This window comes from Vulpes lagopus, chromosome 1 (genome assembly GCF_018345385.1).
Source record: "Vulpes lagopus strain Blue_001 chromosome 1, ASM1834538v1, whole genome shotgun sequence".
Lineage (NCBI taxonomy): Eukaryota > Metazoa > Chordata > Mammalia > Carnivora > Canidae > Vulpes > Vulpes lagopus.
Window position 1 is genome coordinate 137,237,736 of NC_054824.1, and position 20,929 is coordinate 137,258,664.

Here is a 20,929-nt window from a genome sequence, read left to right on the forward strand (position 1 = left end):
ATGTAAAATGGGTGCAGCCCCTGTGGAAAACAGTATGGCAGTTCCTTAAGCATAGAATTACTGTATGATCCAGCAATTCTACTATTGGGTATGTATATGCCCCAAAGAACTGAAAGAACAGATTCAGAGAGACTTTTGTACATCCAAGTTCACTGCAGCATTATTCACAACAATGAAGAAGTGGAAGCAACCGAGTGTCCATCAACAAAATGTGATATGTTCCTATCATGGAGTATTATCTAAGTTTTTTTAAAGGAAGGAAATCTGACACATACTATAACATAGATGAGCCTAAAGGCATTATGTTATGTGAAATAAGTCAAACACACACATACAAAATACTGTATAATTCCACTTATATGAGTTACCTAGAGCAGTCAAATCCGTAGATACAGAAAAAAAGAATGGTGGTTGCCAGGAGACAGGAAGAGAAAGAAATGAGGAGTTAGTGTTTAATGAATAAGAGTTTCAGTTTGGAAAGATAAAAAAAATTTCTGGAAATGAATGGTGGTGATGGTCGCAGAACAATGTAAGTTTACTTAATACCATAGAACTGTACATTACAAAATGGTTAAAATGGTATAATTCATATTATGTATATTTTACCACAAAAACAAAAAACAAATATGAGGGAGATCATTTAGGAAGGAGACTCAGAACACACTCCAGCTATGAATCAATTCCTGTATCTCAACAGGGAGTGTAAAGATAAAAATAATAATCAGCGGCACCTGGGTGGCTTAGTTAGGCGTTAGAGTCTTGACCAGCTCGGATCATAATCTCAAGGTTGTGCAATTGATCGAGCTCCAGGTCGGGCTTTGCATGGAGTGTACAGCCTGCTTGAAATTCTCTCTCTCCCTCTGTCCCTCCTCCCACCCCCCCACCCCTACTCACACATTCTCTCTTAAAAAAAAAAAAATTAAATAAATAAATAAATAGCAATCATTTACAAAGTGAATAGTGCATCATTTCCTTGTGATTAGCAGGTACTCTAAGTCCCATTTTTCAGATAAAAATACTGAATCACAGACAGGCTAAGTAACATGTCCAAGGTTTTCTATAGTTTGCAAATTCCTAAGCCAGCACCTTTCTCAGGAAACCTTTAGAACCACGGCCAAGGATACAGTGCACACATTCCAGTTTTCCTTGTGTGTCTCACCACAAAACCTTCCACAATGGCCTCGTCCCTTCCTAACTCCAACATCTGATTTCTTCCTCCCTTCCCTCTCTTCTACTGAGCAAATCCACTCAGATGTGTAATCCCCTGTCTAATTGGCTTGCCTTTGCCCCATCGCTCTCTTTAGACTTAATTGGAGAACTGCGCCTTCAGGGCTGTTTTATGTGATTATGGTATCTATGGGCTGAGGAGAATTGTTGCTCTATGAATGCCTGTGATTGAGTTGACTCTGATCCATGGTGCCCTCAGCCAATGCGCTCCTGGAAGGGATGGAGAAATAGATGTACACTTGCCTTAGAAATGCTATCCCATTCTCCAGCTTGTTGCCATTACATCCAGCCAGTGCCATGCAGAGCGCTAAGTGGAGCCTGAGGTAAAACTAAAAATCAGTAATACTAATCCTGTCTTTTTAAAAAATTTTGATATTTTGCCCATCATGAATTTTTGCACTGATTTTAATGTTTTTAACATTACATTATTACTTAATTACTGAGTTCTTTGGTGCCCCCTTAAGTGTGCCTGAGGCAAATGCCCCTCACTCACCTCACCGTAGTTCCAACCTGAATAATATCTACCTCCATAACTAAAAAAAGAAAGGAGAAAAAAAGAGAAAACAGAAAACAGCCTTCCCTGAATCACTTACTAAAACAAAATAGTGAAGTCAGGTGCCAGTCAAGTGTTCTGGGGATAAAAGACGTGAGAAGGATCAGCTATAACCCTAAGCAGAAAAGAGCCCAGCGTAAATGTCTTTCATGTACCTTTTTGACAAGATCGTTTCAACCTAAAATCAAAAGCTTATATTTAAACACCATAAATTGCATATCTATGAAAAATGAAGTCCCTACAGGCTTTCTGCATTTTTGTTCTCTTTAAAGAAGGTATTAGAGCAATTTGGACTGTCTTCTTAAAAGATTTTTATTGTTTTGTGATAGGTAGCAGGAAGCTATCAACTGAATATGTAGCCAACAGGTCAGAAAGAAAGCAATGTGGCTTGACTGCTAAGTATGTCAGTTCTGTCTTCAACTGACCGGAGGCCCTTGTTTGTGTGTGTGGGTATGTGTGTACACACAACCACGTTTTGCATTTCTCACCCCAGGCCTTGTTTATCAGCTCACAGCCAAGCAACCTGAAATAGCTTTGTTTTCTAAGCACTACAGACCTTTTCTCTTTGACTAAGAAATCTGTCAGGAGACTTGGCAGAACATTCTCCCACTCAGTGACAATGGGGATGAGCAAGTCTCTCCCCTTTCCAGGGAACGCATTTGGAATCAGCTTGAGAATGCTCTGGTCAGATCTCAACGTGCAGGATTGTTGAGAGAGGAAAAACTGTCTCTTCGTTCCTCAGGCAAGGCAAATGCCATCACATTGCAGGCTCTGTGGGAGAGTAGAGATAATGAGGTATTTTGAAACAGCGGACATTGTCAGAAAGTACAGAAATTGGGAAAAGGGCTGAGGTGGTGAGTGATTATTTCTCAAAGGAGCAATGGAACACAAAATGGGTCTCAGTTTGGGTTAAGCAAGGGAGATGAGAAAAGGAAGTGTGTTATGAATTATTTACCACTGAATACAGTTTAGCTTTGATCTTAGTCCTAATTGTGCTTTGTCTTGGTGTGTATGAACTGAGATGAGTTGCCAACTCCTCTGACTGTGTATTCCCATGGACACACACATGCTCCAATGTTCCTTAAAGGATATACCTAGGCCAAGTTTAGATTCACTTATGAAGTATAAAATTCAACAGGTACTAGGAATGTGATCTACCAATAAATATCTTCCTCATCATGGGCTGAAGTGTCTAAAATTCTATCATTAGAGATGCATTTATACAGGTTAGTAATTATTTTCTCACTTGATCTTTTTATTTATAAGTAAAATGTGCCTAAAGAGAGATGGCATTTATTAAGTACACAATGAAGTATCTCCAAAAGCCTAATATATTGTTTTTAATACTTAAGATGACTGTACATCTCATGTGCCCAAGACAGCCTTGGATTATGCCTACTGTCCTGAAATAATAATTAGCAACCCCTTTCATATTAAAAGTCATATTAAATAACAAATTATACACTTATCCTACAAACACCATACTTTCAGTCAGTCTATTAGTTTGCTGTCCTCAGAAAAAAAACCCTAGAGGAACATGATGATAATGAGTCTTTGGTTACACTGATGTGCTAGTAAGAGGGAAGTATTGAGCACTGAAGATAAATGTCACCTATTTCATGATTTTGCTTCAGCCCTGGACTCATCTGGGACATCTATTCTGTCCATATCTTGTTTCTAGTACTTCCCTCATGACATGTACAATGTAACACAGGACCTCTCATACTTGATTACAACTACTCTATCAATTAAAATCAACCAAGAAAAGCAGACAACAACTAAATCATATATTTGCAGGAGATCATGCATATAATCTGCTAAGTAGAAAGGGTACCAAGGTAGACGGGTACCAAAGGCCAAAATGGCCACCACTGCTGCTGGCAGAGGAAGAATTAGAGAGGAAAATGGGGAAACCTAAATAACTCACAAACTCAGTAACAGTCTCACAAGAAATAGAAAGTTGCTGTGGCAGATAATGAGGTATACTCAGGCAGCATTAACTGAGTAGATCTGAGAGCAAATTTAGCTTCCTCCAGACACTCCACTTGCCCTTTTGACTAGGTCAGATACCTCTGTGAAACTTTCCATAAATACTCCAGATTTCCTTTCTCATAACCCTTGCCACACTTTCCTGTTATTATTTTTAAGTTATCCACCCTTCAGCTAGAATATAAACCCCATAATCATAAAAATAATTAACATATTTTGTCAGGCAGTGGTCAAAGCACTTTGCATGAATTCAATGAATCCTCAAGGTCTCCCCACCAATAAGATTCCTCTTACTTCTGATTCAAAAATAAATGAAACTGAGATACAAGTAGATTTCTCCAGCTCATACATTTTCTGAGAGGTAGAACTGGTACAGTATTCAAATTCAGATTGTTTCAACCAATATGCTATGTTGCCTGCTCTAGATAGCAGACACTAGGCTGTCATGTTCTTTATGGCTGTTCCCCCAAGCCTGAACCATAATTAAGGCTCAAAAGTATTTACAAAATAGATGAATAAGTACCTTTCATATGCTGGCCACCATGGAAAGTACTATTCCAAAGAGACAAATAAGTCATAGCTCCTGCCTTTGAGGAGTTCACACTCCATCAAATCCCAATGAAACAAGCAAAACCTAGTCAGTCAATGAGATGAAGACAGGTAGATGATTAAAGCTTTGACCTTGTTCCACATATTTTAAAATCAACAGCCTTGTTGTTTAAAGTATGTTGCTTTAATTGAGCTTAAACTTAAAGAGGTGTTTTGCAAAAGTAACACAATAGAGGGAAATAAAGAAGAATCTTAAACAATGTGGTAAACTCAAAAGTACTCTCTCACTGATGTCACAACAGAAACACTGAAGAACTATAACGCTGTTTTCCCTTTCCTCTTGAAGGTGCTGCATTGTCCTTCAGTAGCAGGTCAGTAAAAGGGGACACTGTGGACAATGGCTGAGGACAGCTCTGGAGAGAACTTACAATGTTAAATAGCTAGGAATAAATGATATACCATGATAGGACACGCTGTGAAATTTCAACTTTGTATATACCATGATCTAAAACACATGGTATAGGTTGTTGTTGTTTTAACTCTAAATTATAATGAATTACCAGAAGGGAGTTGTAAGAACATTTCAAAAACCAAATGAATCACATATAAGACACAATGACCATCAGTCTGGGGAACTTTGAAGAGAAAGGGCTGGCTATAGTCAATAGTCAAGAGTTGTGGGGGATACAAGGAAAGGGTAGGACAACAACTCTGGGATTAAATGAATTAGAAATAAGAAGGCTCCATTAGAGTCTGTCTGTGAAAAAGTGTTTGCTATTATGGTAAATGGTTATTCTTCCAACATTAATGTAGGAACTTTCTCAGCCATATATGTGCCTAGGATTATGTACTATGCCTTAAATCCTTTCTTGCTTGCCAACACTCTGAGATGAATTCTCAACATTTAAAGAGACCTTTTAGTTCCCCCAATCCACAGTTACACATCAACTCCAATCTCTACCGCACTGACACCATGATGACTGACATTGGTTTTGATTTGACATTTCAACCGTTGAAATGCACAGGCACACTCACTCGCACTTACATACATAGAGCCTTCAACTTGAAATTTGATTGGCATCAGTCATTTTATAACCTGTCTCTTGGGGATCAGACCAATGGACCTTTTTAAAGCTTGCCTTATTGAACTAACCCTTCTGATCTGGACGCATGATTCATACTTGCTAATCTTCTTGGGAACCTTCCTTACTCTTAACAAGCCTGTCATTTCTTTCCTTCTCTGAAATATTCTTCTCTAGGTACAGGATGATTTAAAATGTAGTTTTTTATGTCTCTTCTCAACTTTTGTGAGGAAAAAAAAATGTAAATGCATGAAAGAAGCATCTATCCCACCTGATTAGTGCATTTCCCCAAAGGAATAGATATCACCATAGCTGTAGATTACATTTTAAAGGCACATAGGCTTCAATTCAAGTCAACAAACATAACACCATGAAATGTTAGATCTGGAATGTTCCTTAGAGTTTTTAGTACAACCTTCAACCCAGTAAAAGAATCTTTATGTCATCTCTCTCAGATAATTATAGCCTTTGTTTGAACATATTCTGTTCATAAAAGCTATTTTGAAAGAAAATCTCATTTGAGGTTCTTCTACCTCTTAAAAGTTCTCACTTACTTAACACTGAAAAAAATCTCCTTTAACTCCATTCTAAGTGCTAGTTTTGTCATCTCGAGACCTTCCACAAGACAGGGCTTGAAGACAGGGCTTCCACAAAGAAGGGAGTCTCATCTCCCTTCCACAAGACAGCTCAGGGCTGAACTAAGCTGGATGTGTACATTTCTAAAGATCTGTATCTTTCTTGTACTCAACCTCAGGACAATCTCTCCCCACTGCCATCCATTATTGCCTGTCACATACTCTGCAGGCACCCAAAGATCCACATTGTAAGAGGTTCTGTGATCATGCTTACAGGTTCTCTTAGAATATAGTTCACCTTTTGCTATTTTCCTAGCTCACCTCCTCTTCATCACAATGTGGTCCTCTCATTTTTCCAGCATGAAAATCATTCTTATACATGGAGGCAAAACATTCCTTGGACAGAAAAGAGAACTGTCATTTATTGAGGGCCTGATATGTGTCAGGCACTGAACTAAATGCAAAGATGGGAATGATAAAAAGATGAGATAAATACAATACTTCCAAGAATTTTATAGTCTACTGGAGGGAAAGAGACACAGTTAAATATATATATATATAAATATATATATATATTTATATACACACATATATATAATATAGTGAAAAATAATGTGATATGTGCTATTCTTTTTCCTCATTTTTAAATTTTTTTAAATTTTAATTCCAGTATAGTTAACATATAGTGTTATATTAGTTTCAGGTGCACAATATAGTGATTCAAGAATTCTATATGTTACTCAGTGCTCATCATGATTGGTGCTATCCTTTCAAATGACTCAAGCAATTTATAATAATATAGGAGAACTATATGATTTGTCTGATGGAGGAGAGTAAAGGAAGGGCAATATCCTCTACCATGGGAAGGCAAAAGGGCAACATATAAAAAGCCACAACATGAGGAAATATAAATCACATTTTATATAATAGCTATACTATCTATACACCTTTGATGTAGAAGTGATCTGTTCCTCTATGGTTTCAAAAGTCTACCCTTCTCAGGATAAACTTTATCCCATAAAACTCTCATTGGGTGTTTCCTGCACACAATACTCCCAGTTTTCATTACCTGAGAGATAAAACACAATCATATTAATTTCCATACTATCTATACCCTTAATTGATACCATTTCTCTATTTAAGTTCTTCATTTCAGTGAATCCTCAAGAAGATTACAATTTCATAATTACAATCTTCGTAATTGTTCTTATTTTAGCTTTCACCCTTTTAAATTTTTTTTTTATTTTTTACTTATGATAGTCACAGAGAGAGAGAGAGAGGCAGAGACACAGGCAGAGGGAGAAGCAGGCTCCATGCACTGCGCGCCCGACGTGGGACTCGATCCCGGGTCTCCAGGATCGCGCCCTGGGCCAAAGGCAGGCGCCAAACTGCTGCACCACCCAGGGATCCTCAGCTTTCACCCTTTTAATCTGGGTGTGCTAACATTTCCAAATTACTGCCTCTCCTACCACAGACACCTTCTTCTTATGGAAGTTACCATACCTTCAGACTCTGAAAAGGGAGCTCATGGCTGAATATCCACTCCACACTAGATAATGAAACAACATCTTGTCAGGATTTAGACAACAATCAACTAACTGGATGACCATTAGTTCTTATACTGTATTGTCAGAGCTAGAGTAACCAGCAAGGCAAATGGATGGTAAGGGCAGAGAAAAATTAAGATGAATAAATAGGCATGAGTCAGCAATAACAGAGAAAAGTTAAGATGAATAGATAGGCCATAAGTTAGCATATAAGCCAACTGAGAGAAAGAAAGAATGGATCAAGCATGTAAGAGTCACAGAAGCAAAAGACCATGTTCCTCAGGAGTGGCTGATGGAGGTGCTTCTGTTCACAATGTGCCCATTCCAGTCCTTTCATGGGTGTCTGAACAGGACTTAGTTTTATAAACTTAACTAACTGCAATAGCACCTATTATGTTCTTTCAATAAAATTCCTTTCTACTTGAACCTAAGTTTGTGGGCTTCTGTTCTTTCCAGCAAAGTAATCCTTAACTAAGACACACCTATAGGCTCTACCCATATTTCTTAAAGCCAAATTTGTTCTTGGCCACTCTATACCAGCACAGCTTCCAATACTGTGTGCAGGAAAAATAATATAAAATTATAATTAAACAAATGGTAATATGTTTTTTAAATTTTTATTATACCTTAAAGTTAAATGAGCAAGGAAAAAGAATTTCATGTTATTTCCTATTGTGTAATAAGAAAATGGAAGTGTTTAAAACAAGAGTTTGATGAAAAGAGGGAGAAAATGAAGTGGAAGGATTTGTGTACTTGATCTCCGAAATTTAAAAAGCAAAATCATGTTTGAATGTTTTGATATGGAGTAGCATAAAGATGAATCCCAGAGCTGCAAAAAGAAGTCTTAGGGTACACCATACCTAATTGAAAAAAATAACTAATCCAAGTGGACAAAAACAATAAAATATGTACTTTAACTTTATATATTTTAAGTAGTAAAATAATATACAAGAATTCTAAGCAGTCAGTTCTTTTTCTAGTTGACTATACTGTTCTCTTATTGCAAACTTCCCATTAGATTGCCACGTTGAGAATTGTCATGAGCCAGATGAGAGGACACAAGTGGGACAAGTAGAGAAAATACAGGACTTTTCCACAACACACCAGAAAATAAAAGCTCATTAAGATCCTCTGATTAATTTGTCCACATGTCTGTCTTTTCTTTTTTTTTTTCTTTTTTTTTTTCTTTTTTTTTTTAATTAATTTTTATTGGTGTTCAATTTACCAACATACAGAAAAACACCCAGTGCTCATCCTGTCAAGTGTCCACCTCAGTGCCCGTCACCCATTCCCCTCCAACACCCGCCCTCCTCCCCCCTTCCACCACCCCTAGTTCGTTTCCCCGAGTTAGGAGTCTTTATGTTCTGTCTCCCTTCCTGATATTTCCCAACATTTCTTCTCCCTTCCTTTATATTCCCTTTTTCAAGCAAAACTCCATATACCTACATATCTCATCAGGGAAGAAATGATTCTAATTAAAAGTAGACAGTATTAAGAGTCAGAGTTCAAAGTAGTCTCACTCCCCACCTGTTAGAAATTGAGAAAAACACCTATGTGGCCTCTACTCATGGGCTGAAATGAGAATCAAATGTATGAATGAATTTTGCAAAATTAAAAAAGGCTCTATGAATGTAAGATACTGTTAAATGTTGGTTACATATTTATCTTTTTTTGCAAATCTGGAAGGACTAGGGAATAAAATAATATGCTTCTCTTATCCTTTCCTTCCTCTACTTCCTTTAAAAGTTTGAAAACTAGTAATTAAAACTTCAGATAAATCCAAAGTTTTCTCATCCATAATGTCTTCATTGTTTCCTGGCTCTTTGAATGTCAATGAGTATATAGCTCAAAATTACTCCTGTCAATTATGAAGGTCCTTATCTTGGCATTGATTTTTACATGCACAGATCAATAGCAGGATATGGCCCAATAATTAATATTGGGAAACTGAATTGCTTTTTTTCCCAGGCATTTAGCTTTAGCAACAGAAGTATTTCTCTTTTATAAATACTGTGTTTTTATACTTATCCCATTTTGTTTGTTTCTAAGGCAAATTCTCCCATTATTTTTAACTCATCAAACAGAACTCTGTACCTGCCACATATGTTTTAAAGGCTAATGACTGAGTAGTCATATACAAAATATTTCATGCACAAATACTTTAAACACAGATTAAATTCTTTAGTCCATACTTTTCCTATATAGTCTTCCCCATGTATTCTCTAACACTGTTGTAATTTCACTGAAAGTCTTGTTTTTTTTCAACAAACATTACTATGTGCCCAGCATTGTGTGAGGCACTAGGGAACACAAAAACAAACAAGACATTTTCCCTTTAACTTCACAATCCGTTAAATGGAAAACGATGTCATAATGAACATACAGTGACCTGTACAACAACAGATGTAAGCAGAATATGCAGTAGTAGTTACAAGTGCTCTTTCAACATGTGATGTAGCTGGCCCATACTGACTTGAGATAGTTGATTGTACACCTCTTTTCCCAACTGAATGCAGTGACTTCACAATGGGATTTCAAAATCAACTATGGTGGGAATATTTATATCATGGGACCAGGAAAATACATAAATTAGAACTCCCACCCTTTCCCCAACCCAGACAATCTTTTGTTAAATGTTTACTCACATCACTGTCTTTAACCCTTCCTGGGAGATTGTGGAATGGTAAAAGCTAAACCAGAGATGCTGACCTTCAAATCCCTTTATTATCCTATCTAACATAACACAAGTGAAAAAGGCTTTTATAAATTGTACTTGTGTTTTTGCATAATCATTTAACAATTGCAGTATAAGGAAGAATGTTTTGTTGTTTTGAAGAATGGAATTGTGTTAACTTTTAATTCTTTGGACAGTTGATCCAACTGGCCAAGAAGTAGTGTGAACTGATAATTTAAGTGAACAAACAAATACAAACAGTACATACCAACAAGGTAATTTTTGTCACTGAATTAATTAGTATTACAGCATTTTCAAAAGATGAGAATAGTATCTCCTAGTGCTTTTAAGGTTTTAGGCTATCAAAGAAGTTTAAAATGTATAGAGAACTGTCACAAAATAAACCCTACTGATGTTACTTTGTCTTTGAATAGGCATGGACAAGTAGTTAAATAACTGACTGATTGTTCAAACTCAGATGAAGTCCTCATTAGGATAGAAAATCAAATACAGGTCAATATATGATAAACCTCTGAGTTCACTATAGGTCAAAAGTCACTAGAGTTTCTTGTATATAACAACCTGAATGAAAAGATTTACTATGGAGATTTTGTTCTCTCTCCTCAAGGAGATTCAAGCTGGGAAGTTATCTGTGCCACCAAGTTCTTCTTGGGTTTTTTGGGGTTTTTTTGTGTGGTTTTTAAAAAATTATTATTATCATAGAATAAAGTGTCAGTAAAGAAAAGAGATAGGTCAAAGAAGCAAATAAAAGTATAAGCCTGCCATTCACAGATAATCCCTACTCAAGTTATAATGCACTTCCATTCATGTGTATTTATATACACATGCATACACATATTTATATTTTATAGACAGAGACAAGAGAGTTAGATTTGAAATTGCTTTGGTATATTGTATATATATTTCTGTATTATTATACACCATTATTACACAATTTAAATGTCAATGATGTATTTCTTTACATAGGTTCATTATTATCTTATCCGGTTAAATAATCCCTTATATGTAAGTTGTTTCCAATTTTTTTTCCCTGTAAATAATACAGTGAGGACCATTCATGAAGTTAATCCTCACATATGTATTTATGATTAATTCCTTAGAATAAATACTTTAAAATGGTAGTTGGGATCAAAGAGTAAAACAATTCTAGAGTTTAGAAGTTGTTCTTCCACAGAAGTTGTACTAATTTTTACTTTTCCTACAATGTACAAGTAACATTTCTCTATATCTTCATCAACATCACATTTTAATTTTTTTTCCAATGATAATTAAAAATCCCTTTCTTTCCTTTATAGTCTTTTGGGCATAAATTAAGTTAAATAAGTTTTTATAAGTTCATAAATTCCTAAGTTTATCAGTCACTTGAACTTCTTTGTGAATTTCCTATCCATGTCCTTCATCTAATCTTTTTGTGACAAAATGGAAGCTTTTTTATGCAGTAAGTATAAGAATTATTGTGTCTGTATGTAATAACTATTTCCTCAATGTCACATGCTAATGAATTCCAGGGTCAATATGCTTCAATGTTACTTTCCTTATAACATTTATCTATTGTAAAACAAATCCATTTGCTCTATCACCTACAGAATAAATCACCTCCTCAACTTACAAATGTTATTAACCAAATGTTATTAATCATAATTATAATGGTGATGATTATTAAATAACTTATATTTGTACAACATATAGTTTTTAGTACATTTATAAAGTGCATTTATGAAGTACAAGTATAAAGCACATAGCAGTGTTGAGTTCCCTAACTGCTATATAAGAGTTATCCAAAACCAAATTTCATTATATTTAAGAAAAAATTAAAATTATCTTATAATATTAATATTAATGCATGCTACAGGTGAAGAAATTGAGAAACTGAAAAACTACATGACTTGGTCTAATCACAGAAAATGATTAAAAATATTATCTTCTAAAAAAAATAAAAAAAAATAAAAAAATAAAAAAAAAAAATATTATCTTCTGACTCCAATTCAACATTATTTTATCCTTTCACAAAACAGTCAACCAACTGGTCCAATCTGTATTCTCAGTATTGTCTCTAATTTCTTCCAATAAACAAGCCTGATCTCCCATCAGTATGCCTAATATTCAAAAGCCACTTTCATTTCCAGCAACCTGAACTAGCTCAGGTAACAGCCAACATGGCAGCCACACCCTTTCACTACCTCTCCACACATACATGTAGCATTTTCCAAGATCAACTTAAGTTCAACTGGTTTCATAAAATCTTCCCCTATTTCTTAGCTCCAGAATGACCTAAAACATCTTTTTCAATTCTACTTCATATATATTTAATAACAATAATAGCTAATATGCATTGACCATTTTCAAGTGAAGAAACTGAAGCACACCACATACCATATGGTGATTTTAGGCTCTGTATGTTCACTGGTGTAAATCTGTCTTCCATATTAGCTTGCAGAGACATATCTTAACTCATTTATATTTCTCTCAGTAACAAGCACAGTATTGTACATACCCCAGACACCTTATAAATGCTCACTGAGCAAACACTATCTATGCTGTTACCAGATTATTCATTTAGCAGCTCTTTTACCTGCATAAATAGTATATACATTATGAATCAGTTAAAGATTATAATGCATCTTAGGTAATAATAGTTAAGAATCCTTTGCTAACCACTCATTACCAGATTAGATTTAACTGTCTTTAAGACTGGGACAATTTACTTATATGACTAGCATAAATTCTGTTCACCTCTGCCCTTGCTAGAACTACACCATGAAAATTGATCACTATAAGCAATTGTTTGCACACATTTGTTTTTGTGACTCAGGAGCAAGATATTTCCCTTAGCTGATGATAACACATCATAACTGCCCCAGATATGTTGTTCAACGTAAGTTATATCAGTTTAAGTTTCCACAGAGGATACGCTAATCATATAAATAAATTATACATGGGTACAGGAAATTGCATTATAGCAAATTGGACAAATTGAGTTTAAGAGAAGAAAACATAATTGTGTAATTTTAGTAAGGAATAAATATTGACCAAAATGCACATTTTTACAAGGAATGTTATCTCTGATCAGCAACAAACATGTTTCTTGATCAATATTTGTAGTTTGATTCATTTCCTGCCATACAGAACTTGATGGGCTCGTCAATATATACAAAGGTTAAAAAAAAAAAAAAGGGGGAAGGTTGTTTTTAAAATAAGCTTTTCTAAAAGTTCTTTTTGCTTTGTTTCCTAAGTTTCCTAAATGTCTATAGGAACAATAGTGCAAAGGGAAGTTGGATCTGCTAAAAAGAGAAGAATTAGATGATGTGCTTGATAAATTACTGATCCAAGAGGTACAGCAGGAAGTGATAATGGAGGAAGGGGTCATGTCTTCGAGAGCCTTGAATGCAATACTCTGGCGGTAAAACCTTATTTTTTATGAATTAGACAGTAAAAAAAAAAAAGGTGAGCAGACATCACAACAATCTGTGTGGAATACCGATTTGTTTTTGTCTACAAATGTGAAAAGTACAGTATAGACAGGAAACAAGTCAAAGGACAGCAAAAGAATGAAAATTAGAGGTATCTGGACCAGTACTTGTCCAAAACACAATGATTCTTAGTGATCTTTTCAGAATCCAGAATTTCAGTGTTGAAGATGAAGATGATGACAAATTGCAAACTTAATTAAGAAGCAATGACTTTCAGAAGCTATCTTCAAGCATTGAACCAGCACCCACTGAAAGTACTATCATCTCCACCTATAAGCTAAGATTAGAGTTGCATTGATAGTAGAGATTCCATGATCAATACAATGTCTCTTCAAGAATGGTCCTCAGGGCCAACTAATTGGATTCAAGGAGAGATTGACCACTACTGCCATCAACATTCATGTGGCGACCTCTGGATCCCACAACTGCAGACATTTCTGCTCACAACAAGGGTTAGGAGTGGAGACACACTTAGAGTCAGACAGTAAAAAAAATATATATATATATATCAATTCCTATAGGGATACACAAGTCAACATCAGCAGAGACTATACGAAGAAGAAAATAGAATTATACAGAAACATTCTTTTTTAAAACAGTCTCAATACATCAAACTCCAGTGAGGTAGTCTCCAAGCATAAGTGATGAACTCTAGAGGCAGGGTAAGTGAACAGTGGATTGAAGACTGATAAAGCCATGAGAGAGAATTCTATAGCATCAGTCCACATCCAACTGAGTATGAACCCAAACCTGATTTGAGCAGCTGAAGAACTGCTCACTATATAGGACACTGTTTGCTGCAGCAACATGTGTCTCATAACAGGGTTATTGAAAATATCAGATATGTAGGTGCCCAATAGGGCAGCCCTGAGAGACAGATGTGAGGGGAAAGAATGAGAGGAAAAAGAAGACTTAACCGAGCATTTACTTGAGGATTCTTGGCACATAAATATTGTCAAAATGAATGTTCTTTCTGTTGAGATGTGTTGGCTTTTCAGATTGCAAAAGCAATTACATGCATAAAAATTTGCAAGACACAAAAAATTATGAGGATAACTGAGAAAATGGCCTATGATTTCATCACCTAGAAATAATCAAGGTTAATATTTTGGGATGTTCTTTTTCATTCTTTCAGTGATACAAAGATCTACAATTTCTAGAAGATTTGGAAACATGGCTGTTGTTTGTTCATTTTTGTTCATTTAAAAATACGGTATTTCCCTGCATCATTAAATAAACTTCAAAACATGAAAATAAAAATACAGCTACATCTAGGCTCATCAATTGTAACAAATGTATCCCTTTGATGGAGTTGTTGATAGTGGGGAGGCTATGCATACACTGCAGGGACAGGGATATATGGAAAACCTGTGTACTTTGCCTCATTTTTGCTGTTACCCTAAAACCACTCTAAAAAAGTTTTAATTTTAAAAAATTAACACAAAAATGGGGAGAAATTTGCCCTATCAAGTATCAAGACATAGCTTCTACTGTAATTAAAACATTGTGGCAGGCAGCCTGGGTTGCTTAGCGGTTTAGCGCCGCCTTCAGCCCAGGTCCTGATCCTGGAGACCAGGATGGAGTCCCACCTCGGGCTCCCTACATGGAGCTTGCTTCACCCTCTGCCTCCTCCTCTCTCTGGTCTCTTATGAATATATAAATAAAATCTTAAAAAAAAACAACATTGTAGAAATATGAAATACATAGAAAGTTGAAAAAAACAGACCCATGCACCTATTTGGAAACTTGATTTATGACACAGTAGACATTATAAATCAATGGGAAAGGATGAACCCTTTAATGCCTTTTCTAGGAATACTGGTTACCCAAGTGAAATCAAATATTTACCTCACAGCATATACAAAAATGAATTCCAGATGTGTTGAAAATGTATACATAAGTAGCAAAACTATAAATCTTAGAAGATGATGTAATACTCCTAGCTTGGGAAGAATTTCTTAAACAAGATGCCAAAAGCAAAGCCAAAAAAAAAATTATAAATTTGACTCTATTAAAACTAGGCATATATCTTTATTGAAAGACAATAGGAATACATACACATATGTATATACATATTTATAGATATATACAAAATAAATGTAGATCATATATTAAATACATGCAGATACATATTACATGCATGCATTAACAGATTTTTAAATAAATAAATGACTGAGCTCACTTTAGCACACCATAACTGCTCTACCTCAAATGTCTTTTCCTCCTTAAGCTAGTCTGATAAATTCCTATAGTACCTTTAATACACCATGAACCTTTTAATTCTGAGGACACTTGCCTGACAGCCACTCTCCACTTCACTTGGCTAAGCAGTCATTCATCTATCCTTTGTGCCATTTCTGTACTTTGCACGTTCCAACAATTAGAGCATCTCCTTCATGAGTCAGGTACTGTGAGAAGAGCTTTCTTGACATCTGCTACCTTATTTCTTCCTCACAACAATATTTGTGTTGTGATGCATCAGTCGCTCAATTTTATAGATGGAGACAGTGAAAATCAGTACATTCAATCTAATAGAGTCACACATCAGAGCTATAATCTGAACTCTAGTCTAGATTGCTGCTAAGGCTCTATTGTTCAGCACTGCTATGCAATAGTGTACATATTAAACAGCATGGCTTACATCAAAAAAAAATTTAAGCTATCTGGTTATCTATTGCACATAACAAAGTACCCTGAAACTTAATGGTTAAAAAAAAAACATTTTATTATATTTCATGACTTTGTGGGTCTGGAATTCAGGAAGATCTCAGCTGAATTATTCTCCTATTCCACATTGTGTTGACTGAACCCACTTGATAGCACTCAACAGAATACTCAGCTAAGACAGTGTCACTAAAACATCTAGTGCCTAGGCAAAGATGACGAATAGGCTGAACTCAGCTGAGACTACTGACCAGAGCACCTCTCTAGTTTGTGCCTCTCTAGCTTGGCAGTTTCAGACTGATCAGATGTCTTACATAGACTCAGAACTCCCAGAAAGAGTGCTCCATGAGACAGAAATTAGAAATTGACAGTTTATGGGATCCCTGGGTGGCGCAGCAGTTTAGCGCCTGCCTTTGGCCCAGGGCGCGATCCTGGAGACCCGGGATCGAATCCCACATCGGGCTCCCGGTGCATGGAGCCTGCTTCTCCCTCTGCCTCTCTCTCTCTCTCTCTCTCTCTCTCTCTCTGTGACTATCATAAAAAAAAAAAAAAAGAAATTGACAGTTTATTAAGTCTTTCATGTAGAAACTCGTACAATGTCACTTCTATCCTATTCTATTGGTCAAAAGAGTCCCAGATTCAAAGGGAGGAGATAGACTATATGTCTTATTAAGAGAAGTATGAAAGAATGTGCAGCTATCTTTAATCTGCCATATCACAGAAAATGTTGATGACAGATTTGAAGAAAATATTAGTCATATCTAAAACCAACAAGAAACTAGAACAGCTCTGTCCTAAACAACTTTCTATGATAATGGAAATATTCCCTGCATAATCCAATATGGGAGCCATATGGTAGAAACATGTGGTTATTAAACATTTGAAATGTAGCTAGTGTGACCAAGGCACTGAATTTTAATTTTATATAATTTTCAATTAATTTAAATTCAAATATTCAAAAGTGGTTAGTTGCTACTGTAATGGACAGCATAGCTCTACAATATAAAAGAGATTCCCGCAAACCAAGAAGAAAAAGACAGCAAATGAAAACTAAAAAGGCCAAAAGATACAAACATGACTCTCAAGTGCATGGAAAGGTATTCAAGCTCAATAATAATCAGAGAAATAGAAATTAAATTGATGATATACATTACATCTATCTGAATGATAAAAATTATAACCCTGGAAATGTAAAATGTTGCTTGGAATAGAGAAAAAGAATCACCCTCTTCCACTACTAGTAGGAAGAGACTGGAATAGCTATTTCTAAGAACAATCTAGAGACACTTGGTCCAATTAAGTAATCATATACTCTATCATTCAGAGCAAATTCTACAGCGACTTGTACAAGAATTTTCATTGTAGCAGGGAGGGGGAGATAAGTTAGGTGTCCATAACCAGAGGAAGGGAGAAAGTAAAATGTGGTCAATGAATACTGTGGAATATTACCGTCATTAGAAGCAATGGTTGCAGCAAAAGTACATAAAGCAAAATGGATGGATCCATAAAAATACAACATTGAGTCTCAAAATTAAGAAACGTTATCAGCCTCATAGCACAATGTTTTTGAAAAATAAAACTGCATACAAAGCAACAATACGTTTTCTACAAAGATACATATAACTTTAAGAACACTTAAACACGTTAGTTTGCAAACTTAGGAACTTTGAGGGTCAAATCAAAAACTGCCCCCATACACAGAATGCAAGGAGAGATTGAAGAAAGAGGCCACTCCAGATTAGTAGGTGACAGTTTTCATAAGCAGAGGAATTTATCTATGAGGCTTTTCCTGGGGCAGAAGCAAGACGAGTGGATCTCCCCACCCACTCACCTCAATCTGAAGAGTTTATAGAAAAGCCTTAAATGGGCTCAGTCACATATATTATCCAGATGATCTCAATGACACATTGCTCTCTAAGGGTTGGCAAGAAATGGCTTTGGCTAAGGGAACAGTAGGCAGAATGTACATCCCAGGTAAGGAGAAAGTGAGGAGCCTCTCATTGGCCAGGGCTAGCTTTTATGTCAACCTGCATCCAAGCCCTCTCAGTGATCTTCTCCAAGGAGGGAGAAGGATGTTATGTATGTATGCCTAGCTTCTAGAATTGTGGGAAAAAAAAAAAAAAAAAAAAAAGCTTGTACTGTTTTAGCCACCAAGTTCATGCTAATTTGTGACAGCAGCCACAGAACACTAATAATTAACCACTAAAGGGGAAGTGAAAGATACTAAGAGGATTTGCTAAAGTCCAACTACCCATACCTCAGACTATCCCAAGGCTTCAGTTTATTAGGCAGGGTGGCATTCCTGAGTGAGTATGAACAGTGAAGAGATATCACCCAGTGACCAGATTAGAAATTTGAGACATTCAGTGGTTTGATATCCAGAACATTCTTAGATATCTTCACCCATCTCACTCTGGACGAAGAGAAAGAGTCCCCTCTCCCATTTCTACAGTCTCTCCCTTCCCAGTTCCTGATTACAGTCTAAAGCCTGATTCTTTTGCCACGCCTGAAGCATAAGAATTGCACCACCTTTTAACGACTGTGCAGCCTCTCCACATAATTTCCTTTATCCCTCATAGACATCCAAAAGCATTACATTAAATGCAAAATAGTAACACTATCACAGAGAGTTACAGAAGAGTTGCTCTTTCCCAAACTCTGCTTTTCTCTGGGCTCCAAGGTCTTCAACCTTGGCTCAACAGAATCACCTGGGGTTTTCTAAAGTTTACTGATATGTTAGTTCCATCCTCCAAGATTCTAATTTAATGGGCCTGGGGTGCATCATGGGAACAAGGAGTTTTAAACAATCCCTAGGTGATTCTCACTTGCAGCCAAGGTTGAAGACTTGCTGGTCTAGCCCATCTTTTCTTTTTAACCTGCTCTAGGGAAAAGAAGGAATAAGATCTCAATTCAGTACACCTAAAAGTAGAAATAAATCATCATATTTATTTTTCTGTAAATTTTGATGATTTAAATCTAACTCTTATTTGTGAGGTGAACATCAGTGAGTATTATCAAAGGATACATAAGCACTGAATAGATACAAGAAGGCAGGGCCATCCTCAAGCCTCCTGGCCATGCCATTACTGGGAAGAAGCCAGGCTTCACCCACAGTTGCCCTTACCTGCAACACACATCAATGATGCTGAAAGCCTAAAACCCAACTTTTGGATCCAGTTGAGGTCACTCACTCAACAGGAAGCCAAGCTCCCTTTCTCTTCCAAGCCAATCCCAGTCTTGGCACTGCAGCCTGAATTTCTGAAAACAGCTTGCTATTCATTTTGCAGCTCCAATGACTTAAGTACGTTTATAAGTGTTGGGAGCTTAACATCCACATATTTACTCCTATGTTCTAATTTCCTGCTTCTCCATACTATTTATGTTCACCTTTTACCCAATTAGCACCCCAGTAAGCTGAACTCCTGTAGTTGTTTTACCCTAGCAATTAACCCTCTCTCTAGCACCCCCCTCTGCAAAGAGCTTCTGATTAAAATAAACTGCTCGATTATTCACCTAACAACAGGAAGCATGCCACAGTAGACAAGAAAAACAATTTATTTTTCTCCTACATCTCTAAATGTGTCCAGTATTGGCAGAGAAGAAAGATTTTCCTGAAATAATCTAGAGGACTTGGTCAAGGTTTATGGTAAGGGCACAAATTTATAAAATGTCAGCACCTCCAATCTGAAGAAAATGCTAAGATGAAGAAAAAAATTCAGTTGCTTTCTTTTTTTTTTTTCTTTTTATCCTATAAATTGCTGACATGAATTTCTTATTAATGAAGCACAGTAACATACAGGAAAGATGTAAAGAGAAGGGGGGTAAGAAATGAAAGAGAGGAAAATAGAAGGAAAGGATTACTTAAATACTAAGCATCCAACACCTTGAAGGAATGGGACATTCTGTTTAAGCAGTATTTCTTTATGACTGAGAAGTATTGTGCACACATCACATAGCTTTCCTATTATAAGAATATAACATTTTAACACTGAAACTCCAATAAAACATAACTTTTTCTGGAAAATTTTGGAAGAAGTTCAGAATTTTGAGAGCCTAAGAATCTCCATGAACCACAACTTTGCAAGGCAATAAAGTGGGGGTAATATCAAGTTGATAATACCAATATATTCTGAAGTTCAAATTGGTAAAATTTACAATTAACAGTGAATCAGAGATGTGACAACACAATTTTCCAAGAGGGTACACACTGTTATGCAAATATCAAAGTGGGTCATAAACTGTATTTGTACATGTTATACAGAACTGCATATAACTGCCTACATATCCCATTTGTAATATTTTTTTAATTTTTAATTTATTTATGATAGTCACACACACAGAGAGAGAGAGAGAGAGAGAGAGAGAGAGGCAGAGACACAGGCAGAGGGAGAAGCAGGCTCCAGGCACCGGGAGCCCGACGTGGGATTCGATCCTGGGTCTCCAGGATCGCGCCCTGGGCCAAAGGCAGGCGCCAAACCGCTGCACCACCCAGGGATCCCCCATTTGTAATATTTTAAGGGAAAATCACTTTTTAATCTAGACTACAATTTATTGATCACCTTCTGTTCTATTTCTCTC